At 36.5% G+C, this 14297-nt stretch overlaps 1 non-coding gene across 1 annotated transcript; it reads left to right on the top strand.

The window, feature by feature from the left end:
* The first annotated feature begins 6534 nt into the window (after positions 1-6534).
* On the top strand, positions 6535-6661 carry LOC117803600. The gene has a single exon (XR_004627544.1). It is a non-coding gene; the product is annotated as a small nucleolar RNA SNORA72 (small nucleolar RNA).
* The last annotated feature ends 7636 nt before the right edge of the window (positions 6662-14297 follow it).

Genomic DNA, 14297 nt, shown 5'->3' with positions numbered 1-14297 from the left:
TCTGCCTTCATGGATGTTAATTCTGACATGGAAGATAGATAATGTCCAGACAAACAGAGGAAAACGTCCTTTGTCATGAAATACTATACAATATAAAAAATGGCACATAAAGATGGACTGTGACAAGGCATGGTCTTTTATAGAAGAGGATTAGCAAAGGAGTCTTTCATGAAATATTTTTTGAGCAGAAAGTCAAGGAATTTGCAATAGTTTGCCATGCAAATGTATGAGTCAAAAATCTTACAGGTAGAGAGATTTGCAAGTGGATTTTGCTAGCATGCTTTGTAAACAGCAAGAGACCATCAAGCAATGAGCAAATGAACAAGAGAGGGAGTGACGGAATATCAGGTGGTGACTGGGGAACTACATCAGGTAGGGTCTCCAGACACCAATGATTAACAATTAACAGTTACACAGCACTTTGTGCCAGACGTCATCCCAAAAGCTTTACCAGTTTAAAGTCAATTAACCCTCACAGTAATGTTATGAATCTGGTGCATTAATTATTAACATTTTACACATGGGAAATCTGAGACAAAGAAGAGTTAAATAACTTAACCAAAACTGTAGGGGGAAGACAATGAATGCCACGATTTAGGCTCCAAGTCTATCTCTAGAATATATATTTTTTAAAATCCGTGGATGTTTTATGAGAGATATCAAATGTTTTACAGGCTTTTGAGTTTAGGAGAAATTGATCAGACCTCTCTTAATGAGGATTATTTCATTATGGTTGCTGAGTGGAGAACAGACTCCAAACAGGCAAGGAAGCTGACAGTGTAATTTAGGGGGTTATTGCAGTACAGGGCTCCGGGCTACAGATGAGGTTTGCATCGTCTAGGATGGCACTGATGGAGTGGAGAAAAGGAGTCTAATTACAGATAGAATCTAAAGGTTTGGTTGATGGATTAAATGCTGTGGTGAGAAAAAGAGAAAGATTTAGTATAACTCTAAGGATTCTGGCCCGAACAATTGAAAGAGTGGGGATTTTAATTACTCAGGTAAAGTTGGGAGAAGGAGCAGGTTTGTGGGAGCAAAAAGACTTCAGTTTGGAGCAAGTTCAGTGGAAATTAAGGATTAGTAACATTAATTAGAAAATGAATGGCATTCGAGATTAGGGTTAAGGGTATGGATTGGGGAATAATTAGTTTATTAGGGAGTGAATGAGGGTCTTCAACATTGAGACTTTAGAAAGACAAGAAGGAACTGGCATTTATGAAGAAGGAGAATCAATGAGTAGTGTGGTTTGGAGGCCATGAGCAAAGTGTTTTAGGAATGGGGTAATCACTGGTTGAAAATGCTACTGATATATTGTTTAAGGTGAAGTCTGAAAATTGATATCAGAATTAGAAATGTGGGGGTCATTAGTGACCTTGAAAAGAGCGGTGTTCTGGGAGGTTTTTTTTCTTTCTTTCCTTTTTTTTTTTTTTTGACAAAAATCTGATTGATAAAGATGTAAGAGAAAATAGGAAGAGAGAAAGCAGATAGGAAGTACAAGCCACCCTCTGAAAAAACTCTATTGTAAAGGAAATCATAGAATAAAGTGACAGCTAGAAACAAATGCAGTGGTAAAGGAGGAACTTGAAATAATTTTAAGATAATATATATCACAGCATGTTTACATATGGGTGGGGATTATTTTGTCCTGACAAATCAAGGGAATACAACACAATAAAATAAATCAACGGGGTTTCATAGAACATAGAATGCTCTAGGGACACAGAGAAGCATGCAACCCGGTCTAATGAGAAAGGAGAAAAAGTGATCAGTTAGAGATTTCTAGAAGTAATATCTGAATTCAGTTGTGAGAAACGAGTGTGAGTTAATCATGCAAAGAAGAATGTAAAGAGCTTTCTAGGCAGAGGAAATCATTAAAACATATATTAACTGTGCCTCTGATTTGCTTTGTAATATTTAATCTTTATTTTTCAGTCAAATAACGAATGCTTATTCATCACCTTTTATGCCTGGCCTTGAACTACAGTGAAGAAAGCCAAAGCTTGCCTTCATGGAGATTACATTCTGGGAACAATGAACACACAGACTATGATAGTACCATGGTGTGCAGAAACAGCTTGCCGAGGTTACTAGAGTGCTAAAGGAAACCTGCTCTGAAGAGTAGGCATTTGTGCTGAAACCTAAAAAATGGGACTGAGCCAAACCATCAAAAGGCTGGATGAGCAGCACTCAAGGCAGACGAAATAGCCATTGCAAAATCATGAAGAGGGGCTTGTTCAAGGAATAGAAAAAGGGTAAGTATGGCTGGAGTGTAAGGTAAGGTTTGACAGTAGCCTGCTGTTCCTAAGAGCAAAGAAAAGCCATGCGCTGCTTTTGATCAGGCTTGTGGCCCTTGGTCCGGGAAGCAGAAGTCTGCATATCCTCATTCCCCTCTCTCAACCTGTGCCTCCGTCATTCCAACACACGAAGACTGTGTTCCAGCAAAACATGTCCCTGGGCTGAATGAAGTTGCCCCTGGCTCCAATCACCTCATTCTCCCTGTACTCCTGAGTTATTTATGACCATGAATTTCCTCCACAGTCAACTACACAACTGATACTAAAATTACTTCACATAACTTAAATGAAGTTAATTTTCTAAGTACTATACCCTAACCCCTGAAAGAGTTATTCTCTTAACAACATGCCATATTTAGGACTCTTAAGAGTTCTGTCTTACTTAGTAGAGATATAAGATATATGAAAATACCACATTGTTAATTGTCTCCCTCATGCCAACCATGTTGTTCACCATACTGTCTTTTCTCAGTAAAATACCACTATTATCTGGCCTGTGGGAATGATTTTTTGTTTCCATTTTTCCTTCACTTCTCAGCAAATAACCCATGACTTATTTATGCTATTTCTTCTTTCAAAATATATCACAAATCCCTCCTAGTCTTTTTATTTATTTTGCAACCATGGTCCAAGCCACAGTCTTCTTTCACACAGATTGCTGCAAATAGTCTCCATGTGGTTCTCTGCTTCCAACTTTGACTCGCTCACCCATTCTCTACAAAGAGCCAAGGAAATTCTTCAGGAACATAAACTAGAAAACTATGCAAGTTAGGAGTACAGTTCATATATATGTCTTATTGGTGTCCTCTGCCTAGAACACTGTGTTCTTTGCCTGATTAACTCTTACTCATCTCTTACAATTAAATTCAGTTATTCCTTCTAGAATCCTGACCACCAGTTTTCCTCCTTTCTCACAAGACTGGGTTGGATATCAGTCTGTGTTCCTAAAGTATTCTATGCTTCCCTCCATCAAGAGCACTTTATTTCCTTTACTATGTTACGTGTGACTTGTCTACATTCTGTTGTGCTCACTAGACTATGGGTTGCTTGAGGACAAGGTCTATAACTTTTATTTATATGTGTATCTTGTTACCTGAGAAATAATTAGTGCTTAGTAAACGATGTTCATTCGTGGCACTCATGAATGATTGAGTGTACAAATGCATGTGAACTGAGATGATTAAAAAAGGCTTCATAAAGATGGTGATACCAAATTTCCCACTACCACTTATTGAAAAAACAGTCCTTTCCCCATTGTGTGTTCTTTAGCCCTTGTCAAAAATTAGTTGATTGTATATGCACGGGTTTATGTCTGGGCTGTCTCTCTGTTCCACTAGCCTAGGTATCTGTTTTTATGTCAGTATCATACTTTTCTGATTGCTACAACTTTGTACAATATCTTGAAATCAGGTAGTATAATATCTCCAGAATGCTGTTGGGAAAACTGAATACCCACAGGTGAAAGAATGAAACTGGATCACTATCTTATGCCACTCAAAACAAAACAAACAAAACAAAAAAACCAAAAAAATAAAAAAACTCAAAATGGATCAAAGACTTAAATGTAAGACCTGAAACTGTAAAACTCCTAGAAGGAAAAATAGGAACCACATTAAATTAAAGAACTGCATAGCAAAGGAAATAATCAATAAATTGAAAAGGCAACCTATAGAATGGGAAAAAATATTCACAAACCATGTATCTGATAAGAGGTTAATATCCAAAATATATAAAGAACTCCTACAACTCAATAGCAAAAAAACCCAAATAATCCATGGAAAATTGGGCAAAGGACCTGAATAGAGATTTTTTTCCAAAGAAGATATACAGATGGCCAACAGGTATAGGAAAAGGTACAACAACATCAGGAAATCATCAGGGAAATGCAAATCAAAACCACAGTGAGGTGGTAACTGGGTGACTCAATCAGTTAAGTGCCTGCCTTCAGCTTAGGTTGTGATCCTGGGGTCCTGGGATCGAGTCTCGCATCAGGCTCCCTGCTCAGCGGGGAGTCTGCTTCTCCCTCTCCCTCTGCTCCTCTGACTCTCTCTGCTTGTGGGCACTCAAATAAACAAATAAAATCTTAAAAAAAAAAAAACCACCACAATGAGGTATTACCTCACACCCCTAAGAATGGCTAGTATCAAAAAGACAAGAGAACAAACAATGGTGAGAATGTGGAGAAAAGGGAACTCTTACACACTGTTGGAGGGGATGTAAATTGGTACAGCCATTATGGAAAACAGTATGGCAGTTTCTCAAAAAATTAAGAATTGAACTACCATATGATCTAATAATCCCACTCCTGGGTACATATCTGAAGGAATTAAAATCAGCACCTTGAAGAGATATCCGCACTCCCATGTTCATTGTAGCATTACTCACAATAGCCAAGATAGGGAAATAACCTAAATGTCCTTCATTGGATGCCTGGATAAAGAAAATGTTTTATGTATGTATGTGTGTGTGTGTGTGTGTGTGTGTGTGTGTGTAAGTATATATTTATATATTTAAAAAATATATATGTAAAGAAAATGTTTTATGTATGTATGTATGTATATGTGTATATATACATAACATATTTATACATTTAAAATTTATATATATATAATTTATTATATAATAGTTTGGATGAGGCAAGGGAATATTCTGATCAAATACTCCGGCTGCACAGTTTTTCTGAGTCATGTTTGTAACACAATCTGGCCAAATTTCTGTGCTGTGGGATTTTAGCATCTTAAAGTAATTACCTTCAAAATGTGTTCTACAGAGTGATCAAAATACTCTTCAGAACAGCAACCGTGCACAAGAAAGCCTCTGGATGGGGAACAGTTCAGCTTCTCTCATGAAAGAGAGATTGTGCATTTTAAGCCCTAATGATCAATGAGAACATAATAAAGCCATGAAACTGAATATACCACCCCATCCTTAAAGTAATGAGATTAACTTTGTGTATCTAATAGAGATTACAATTTATTGTACCATATATATTTATTATCCCTAGAATTTGCTTCACCCTTAGGGAGAAAAACTGGCAGTATGATGCAGGATTGCACAAGTAGGAAGCATACATCTCTTAATTAAAGACAGCATTAGATGGCTGAGAATAGGTGCTTACATGAGGTTTACGAACACTCTCAAATGAAAGGATCTGAAAGTATGGATATGTATATACATATGCACACATACTCATTTATATGCATGTATCTATGTGCACGTGTTTGTACATGCATAGACAGGTGTATGTGTGTACATGCATTTTTATAATTTTTGATCTTTTAATTTTTCTATTATAGTAATAATATATGTTCCTGATTTACAATTTCAAATAGTAGAAAGGGGTATATGCAAGATTAAAATGCTTTCTGCTTTTCTCTCCACCCCACTTCCTAGAGGGGCATACTAACCCACTCTCTGATATAAATTTTTACAAGTTAATATTATAGTTAAAACCATAAACCAAAATGTTATTATACCTTTTTTTTGGTCAATATCATTTCTTGAATTGGACTCTGTCTCTAGGAATCTTACCTTTGTAGCTGAAACCTAGCCCAGTTCTATTACCTACTACTTCTATTTTCCTCTCCTTTCCAAGCCTCATTTTTGTTTTTCTAATTTTTTGTCCTTCTTATAGTTATATTTCTTTACTGTAAAATCATACACATCTCTACTTTTAGTCCATAATTGTTACAAAATATCTACTAATACCTGGCTACGTAAGCAGAAGTTAACTAATCCACACCTTCTCTCCTCTGCTTCTCCTCTCTGACTTTTGTCGGTTATGACATGAAGTAGACATTTTCAGGGTTCTGTGATTTATAACATTCATGTTCTGTAACGAAACTTAAGTCTCTTGAATATTTAGCCTACTCTTCATTCTAAAGATAGGTAACTAATGAAAACAATATTATGAATAGATAAAATATACCCCTAAATAAACAATACTATGATTTGACAAAAGAAATTCAATTCTATTTCATGAAATCTTGTCATTCAGATAAGAATTTTCTACAACCCTAGCTAAAAAGAATTCTCTTATACTCAAAAATTTGCTGAAAATGATATCACCTTTCAGCTGATCTCAATTACATACATAATTTCATTATTTTTTAGGGCTTTTTTTATATTTTAAATATTTTCCAGAATTCTATTATTTTGTTTGTTTCTTATTGGTAAAGGAAATATATGAAGATCTTTATTTTCCCAATCACACAATTCACTGATTAAGCCCACTTTCTTCATGCATATATTCTTGCTGTTCTAATTTTGCAATAATCAGGGGAGGCTAAACATATATTAAGACCATGCATGTGTCCCCAGACCTACTTCTTCCCCTAGGTCTGGTTTTATAAATGCTGGTGATAAACCAAGTCTGATTTTATATGATGCATCCTCTGTGGGAAATGTCTGTGACTCTAGGTATCTGATCATTCTTGAGAAATAACATCACAGCTAATATACTATCTTTTGAAGATAACCATTGCTAATTTGATGACTACCAATTGCCATTAAAAGAATTATGGGAGGGGAGCCTGGGTGGCTCAGCCTTTAAGCGTCTGCCTTCGGCTCAGGTCGTGATCCCAGGGTCCTGGGATCGAGCTCCACATCGGGCTCCCTGCTTGGCGGGAAGCCTGCTTCACCCTCTCACACTCCCCTTGCTTGTGTTCCCTCTCTTGATGTCTCTGTCAAATAAATAAATAAAATCTTAAAAAAAATGAATTATGGGGAAAAAAAAACCCACTTTCTTCTTGCAGACAACTTTATTAATTCACTTCTTAGTCTAGATTGGATCTATTGCTTTCTTGGCCAACTGCACATTGTCCTCTCTGGTTTTAACTATTCGGTTTCCTACTTTAATTCCTACTGGCCTTGTACTAAATATTTTTTTATATCTTGGATGTATTTACCATTTTACTCAAATATATATTCAAGAAAACTTTTTGAAATAAGTATCTATGAGACATAAAATATCTGAGTCTTTTTTTTTTTTAACTGACAACTAGATTTGGAATTACAAACTAAAGATCATTTAAGTCTGAACTTTGAAGGTAAGGCCCCATTATCATCAAGCTTGGTATGGGTGGTAGCCAAATGTGATCCCAATCTGAGTTCTTATTCCTTGGAATATTTTTCCCATTCTGAAAGCTCTTGTAATTTCTCTTCAAATTCAGAAATTTTGCCGTTAAGACTCTAGGTTTAAATCTTTTTATCCCATTCTATTTATCTTAAATAAAAAATGGCTTAAGATCATCTAAATTATATTCTTTTATAATTTTATAATTTTATAATTTTTATAATTCTATAATTTTATAATTTTTATAATTTAATCATTTTTCTCTTAAAATTTCTGTGTTAATTCCAGAATTTCTAATTAATGGATGTAGGAATACCTACCTTGATCCTTTGTATTCCTTCATTTCTCTCATATTCTCCATATTCCGAGACAGTTCATCATTCTGTCATTCAAGATGAACAATTTGATTTAAACCAGATCTATTTTGTTATTTAGCCATTCTATGGGCTTTCATAAATTTTAGGAATCACATTTGAAATTTCCAAGAAATTCGTTTTTATGTAATAACTTTTTCTTCCATTGCAGTATTTACTTTTTATTATTATAATTTTTTAAAAAGATTTTATTTACTTATCTGATAGAGATAGAGACAGCCAGCGAGAGAGGGAACACAAGCAGGGGGAGTGGGAGAGGAAGAAGCAGGCTCATAGCGGAGGAGCCTGATGTGGGGCTCGATCCCAGAACACCGGGATCACGCCGGGATCACGCCCTGAGCCGAAGGCAGATGCTTAACCGCTGTGCCACCCAGGTGCCCCTGATTATTATAATTTTTAAAGTTCCCTTCTGTTCCTTAAAATGTCTCTGGTTCTTTTTTTATTTTTTTTTTTTCCCTTGTGTCAGTTCTTCCTTTCATTGATCTTTTCTCTTGCTCACCATTGTGTTTCCTCAAATGTTTGGTGATGTTTGATGATTCTTGGTTAGACAGTCATGTTTATGAACAAGGGACTTCAGCAGCTAAGTAAAGAGAGATGGCATGGGTATTCCCTGTAGGTTTGTTGGTCTGTCTCTGAAGTCCTGTCCTCTCTGTGGGAAAGTTGCCTATAGAATTTGTGTGGCACATTGAATGGCAGGCACCGTATCAGGGTGACCCAGGACAACGGTTAAGTACCTGGGACTCTTGAACCAGACTCTCTTCCTGTCTCAGCTCTAATACTTTCTAGCTGTGTGAACTTAGGCAAATTACTTAATATTTTTGTGCCCCAGCCAGTTTCCTTATCTCTTAGATGACAATAATAATGTGACTTAACACAGGGCTGTTATGAGAATGAAATGAGCTCATTTAATTTATGTGAAGAATTCAGAAAAGTATTGGCAATATGATTAGGAGGCATAGGATGTCAAGAGTAGTCAGATCAGCTGGGGGCTCTATCAGATGTGAAAATAAGAAGGGCGATATCAGGAAGAAAGCAGCTGGCAGCATTGCCTTGCCTTTGATCTTCCACTGTCCCCACCCATGTCAAGTTTCCTTTAAGTTACTTTGATCTTTTTTGCTACTCTTAGGCAAAAAGACTCATGGCAGTTTCCCCCCAGGCAAACAATGTAGCTTCTACAGAGAGCAGTTGTATGGGTTTATCCTGGGACAAATGCTAGACAACGCTTCCTCTGTTTGTGGGCGCCTGTAGGAGAGGCGGTGGCACCTGATGAAGCTCTTCGATAGGCAGTCACTAATTATCTTGGTTATGGGCAAATATTTTATTTTTTTCTGTAGCTGCAGTTCTTGCTTTCAGCCTCTTTCAAGCCCACCAGGGAGAAGAGCTCCTCCTTTTGCTGATCATATTTTAGGTTTCAACCCCTTCTGCTTTGGTTTCTCAGTCAATATAATCGCATCCAATTATAGATTGCTCTAAAGAATCAATTGTGCTAATGAGAGGTATTTTGTTTTCAGGGTTGCTTATGATTATGACCGTCTATGCATCCTTACTACCATTTCATAGTTAGGAAGAGGGGGAAAAAAGCCCATATGCTCAGTGTTTCATCTTGAGCCAGAACTCCTACACAGATGTAAACTTAGGCAAAAATACATTGCTTCTTAAGAACAAAAATAACATTTTGATAATTATAAGACTTTTTTTCCAGTTTACAGTAACACCCCCAAATAAATGTATTTATTTCTTCTTTGTAATTTCCTTTTTACCATAAAAGTATATGATTTTAAGACTTATCTTTCTGTATTCATTAGAGTATATAGTGTGAGAAATTATGATGCCCTCATAAAACAACTTATAATTATGAAAATAATGTCTAAAACCATCTTTGAATTTAACTGAAAAGATGTGCGATCAACAAAATGAGATGTTATCTGTAATCCATTTCATTCTCTGGAGAAGATATTATCATTGTGGAAAGTTCATACAGAAAGATAACAGGAGAAAGATAAACAAAACAAAACAAAAAATAAAAAAACCCTGAGATTTCAACCCTGCAAGAGAGGATCCATGATTCCATATAAGATAAAATAAATCTTTGGTACTAATACAAATAAACAATTAAGTTGTCCACTGAAGATCTTGAAGATACCGACAGTAGAGTGAGAGTGACTGCTAGCAAAGTGAACGCTGCATTTCTGTTCTGTGTGTGTGGTCAACAAATATTATTACATCTGAAACGTACGGTGAGTCAGTGATATCTGGGTAATGTCTCCTTGTCACTCTGCATCATGTTCTCACTTTAGGAATCAAAGGCAAAGATGGCATGCATTTCCAGAATCACCGGAAATTACCAAATGTTATATAAGTAGCAATATATATATATATACACACACACACACACACACACACACACACCCATTATCGTATACTTTTACTATAGTAAATAATTATACAGAAGTTAGTTTGCCATATTACAAAGAAAGAGCTTTAAATTATTCAGGAGAAATTTTTTTCATGTGCCTCTCCCCTTAGCACATACGTCTTGCTGCTTAAGAACAAAATCATTGTTCCCACGAAGAATTCAAATGAGATTAACTTTTTTTTTTTTTTTTTTTTTTAAGATCGAGTTAATTGACCATTCCTGGTTGCAAAGGATTAATGGTGCTGGTCAGGCATAAAGTAGGTTCAGTCAGCTGTGGAAGCTTTTTCAAACAGCCCTGCCAATATAGAGAGCCAGTCACCAAAGCTTCTCCCCTCCTCTAGCCCTTTAAACAGGCACTGACCTTTATAGCAAAAACTCAATGCGGGTGGAGGGCTGATGCATTCAGAAAAACAAAAACAAAACAGGATGAATTCAACAAAAACGTGTCCAATTGTGCCAGAGATGGAATTTTCATCTCTATTGCATAATTATGGTCAAATGGTTTAAGTGAGCTTTATGAAAATAAACAAACACCAATATCCCCACATTATCCAAAGTGGGGGTGGGGGGAGGAAGAACTCCAGATGCTGCTAATTATGCTGATATTTCAAGATATCAAGGCTTATAGAGGATTATAGGAAGCAAAATTATCAAGTAAGCAAGAACATTAAATGGACAAAGATTTCCATATTGTATATGTACAAAGATCAATTTACAAAACTTTGTAGTCTTGTTTGGAATCTAAAATGAAATACAGTGCTGTTTTTGAGACTGTACTTTCTCACTGCACAAGACAAATTAGACACCTTTTAATTGTAGTGGTATTTGCTCTGCTCAAATAAATTAAAGTTTTCATCCACTGATTCATTTGACATAAGCACGCTTCAGTGAGCAAAGTGAAATGGAGAAGGGATAGGAAGTCCAAGGAAGAGAGGAGCTTTCAAAGACGTATTTGACAGTTTATCAAGGGGCAGGGAAAGGTACCTCATTTTACACACACACACACACACACTCACACACTTAGACATCCTACCAAACAACCGTAAAGACTATATAACCTCTTTCTTTCCCTTTCCCTCCATCCTTCCTCCCTGCCAAATAAGACTATTCCTGAAAAAAAAAAAGTATTTAGGTCAACTAGTTAATCCCTTGTATGCTATACTCAAGGAACTGGACAGGGAAGCCAAGAAAAAATGATTTTCTAAATGCATACTACTACGAAATAAATATGTTATTTTGTGTATATGCACATGTTCTGAAGGTGCCGTCTCCACGACGGCTTCAGGTTTGTACAAAGAGCAAAGCATGCACGGCACCTGCCAGCTTCTGCTGACAGTAGGAGTAACTCTTAACAAAGCAAATGTTCTGCTGATGTCGGGGAAATCTAAGAGAGATTGACATTTTGCTCCGGAAAAAAGGGAAGATGTGGATTATTTTTCTGAATTTACTTCAGCATATCTGTGCCGAATCCACTTATATGGGGCTCATGGCTTTAATTACTCGAAATAGAACATCTGGGGTTGTCTATCCCATTTTATCATACAGACGGCTATCAATCACATGAAAGAATTACACCTAGTAAAGGTTTATCTGTGGACAGACTGTGATAAAATCAATTCCTTGGAGGTCATTAAATCTGCATATGCAAGAGGTACATCGTTGGACAGAACTGCATGACAGTTATCATCTGGTTTTGCATATACTAATTAAAAAATAGCAACAATAACAGCTGATGTTTACTGAGAACTTATTTGTGTCAAGCACTGTGTATAGTGCTTTAAATGCCTCATGTCACTTCGTCTTCAATTCCACCCTATGGGGCAGACATTATTACATTCCTCATTCCTGATGATGAAATACAACTAGAGTGGTTAGTGATTTGCATGAGCTCAGGCGGGCGGTAACTGGCAAGGCCAGGATGGGAACTTGGACCCTTTCCTCCCAGAGCCTGCGTTCTAATACACTGCATAATACCACATCCTACTAAATTTTGGCCAAGTTACTTTACATGTGTCTCTAAAAGACACTGTAATTTTTATAATTTGTCATAGAGGAGGTCTCCACTCTGGGGATTTTGCTGTCTCAGTAAGACATAAAGCTATACTGAGTCCTCACTACAGAGGACAGCTCTAAGAAGCTCCAAGTGTTGAATAATGTATGCAATTGTCAAATCACTATGAAATTAATTAATCACACCTGAAATTAATATATCATTGTATGTCAACTACACTTCAATAACAAATTTTTAAAAATGCATCAAATAAAATGAGATTAATTGGTGGGTGGATAGAGGGATGGTTTGATGGAAAGTGTGACAAAGCAAGTTTAGTAAAACATTAATTGTAGGATCTGGATGATACTAAATGAGTATTCACCTAAAAACTTTTTGGTTTGAAAAGGTTCTTAGTGAAATTTGGGAGAAATGAAGTTATTGGGGGTGAGGACATTGAGCAAGGAAGTCACAAAAAAAGCCCCCCAAAGAAATGGATTTTGAAGAATAATCTGAGAAAGGGCAGAATGACTATATGTCAGTAACAGAAGGCAGAAATGTTTTCTTTGAGTGAAAATTGTAGAGATAATACAAACAGAGATCTCATATGCAGAGTGAGGATAATTAAAAAGAAGCATCGGACAGCCATTTGACAAAAGTGTCGTATTTCAAAGTGGTAACAAAACCAATGTTCATTCTATCGAAATATCTTGTCATTTTCTTTTACAGCATTTTGGTTACACACGCTTATATAGAGATTAAATATATGTTTGTGTAAAGGGTTTTCTACAGGTTTGTATAAAGGGTCTGTGTTTTATATACAGTTAATATGCCCTCGTATGTTATACCTATAATTGTATCTTGTTATATGGGGGGATGTTGGTGAACCATAGGGTTAGTACATAGAATTATCTTTTTAGGTATATGTAGAATGTTTTGCATTCCGAGTAAAATTCTTTAATTAAATAATTGGATCTTGTTTTGTTACATCTCTGCATAATGTGTACAGCATTATTATATTTAAAATGTGTCCATCTCTTGTTCCAAGATGATGTTGACGATTTAATCCTTTCTTCTGGCTTCAGTCTTTGCACACTGCATGTGTTTGCATGCAGGATCTTTCTACGTCCAACAAAGCTGGTAAATTATAATGCTAACCAGATCTTAGTGTCTCTGACATTGTCTGCTTTTGCAGACAAGGAGCTCAGAATAGCAGTAATTTGCTAACTCCCTGTGACTGGCTCACAAACAGAGTCTTTGGCAGGGACAAGTGGAAGTGAGCAGGGGTGGGTGCCACTGTAGAGAGACCCCAGAGGGAAGAGCTCTCCCCCCCCATGACAGGATTCATGACGTGGGAAACTAGTCATTAAACTGTGTGCACACAGCATACTTAGGCAGGGCCATCCCCTCTTTTCAGGAGAATTTTCCTTGCTGTTTTAAGAGCATGAGTTCACAGTTAATCTGTATACAGACCTATAGCAAGAACTGTTGGACAAATGGCGGCATTCTATCTGCCCACATGGGCAGAAAAGGTACCAGCAGAATCCACAGAATTTCCACTGTCATCTGAGGACCCTGTGGTATAAGGGAAATAACTTGAAATAATAAACCCCAACACTCTAGAGTGTGAATCAAAAGGAAAACAACATGCTGAAGTCATGGAATTACTCTTTGGATAGTTGTCATTATGAAAGCTGAAGTGATGGCACTCTGGGTTCCTTTCACTATCAATTGGAAATACGTGAATACCTAGCCCACTTTGTGACTGCTATATGCTATTTTATATTATTCTGATAACTTTAAATAATCCTGAGGTTTACTTATATTTTCCACATTTTATGAAGAAGTTAACTGAGACTCAGCATGATGAAGTAATTTGCCCAAGGTCGTTGAGTTATTAGTGGTGGTGGGATTCTTACCTAAATGCATCTGATGCCAAACCCTGGAGTCTTTTTATTATGTCGTATTATTTCATTGCTAGAAAGAGAAGATTATTTATTAGCTGCTTGATTTTCCTTTTAAAGTTTTCCCTGTACAACTCTTCTGCCTGGTACACTGTGTGAGTGCACTTCTGAAAAATGCTTTGCATTTCTGAGTAAAACTTACCACTCTTTATAATAAATACTCTGACCTTATTTAAATGGTGCAT

This window comes from Ailuropoda melanoleuca, chromosome 8 (assembly GCF_002007445.2).
Source record: "Ailuropoda melanoleuca isolate Jingjing chromosome 8, ASM200744v2, whole genome shotgun sequence".
Lineage (NCBI taxonomy): Eukaryota > Metazoa > Chordata > Mammalia > Carnivora > Ursidae > Ailuropoda > Ailuropoda melanoleuca.
This window is presented reverse-complemented; position numbering and strand designations above follow the sequence as displayed.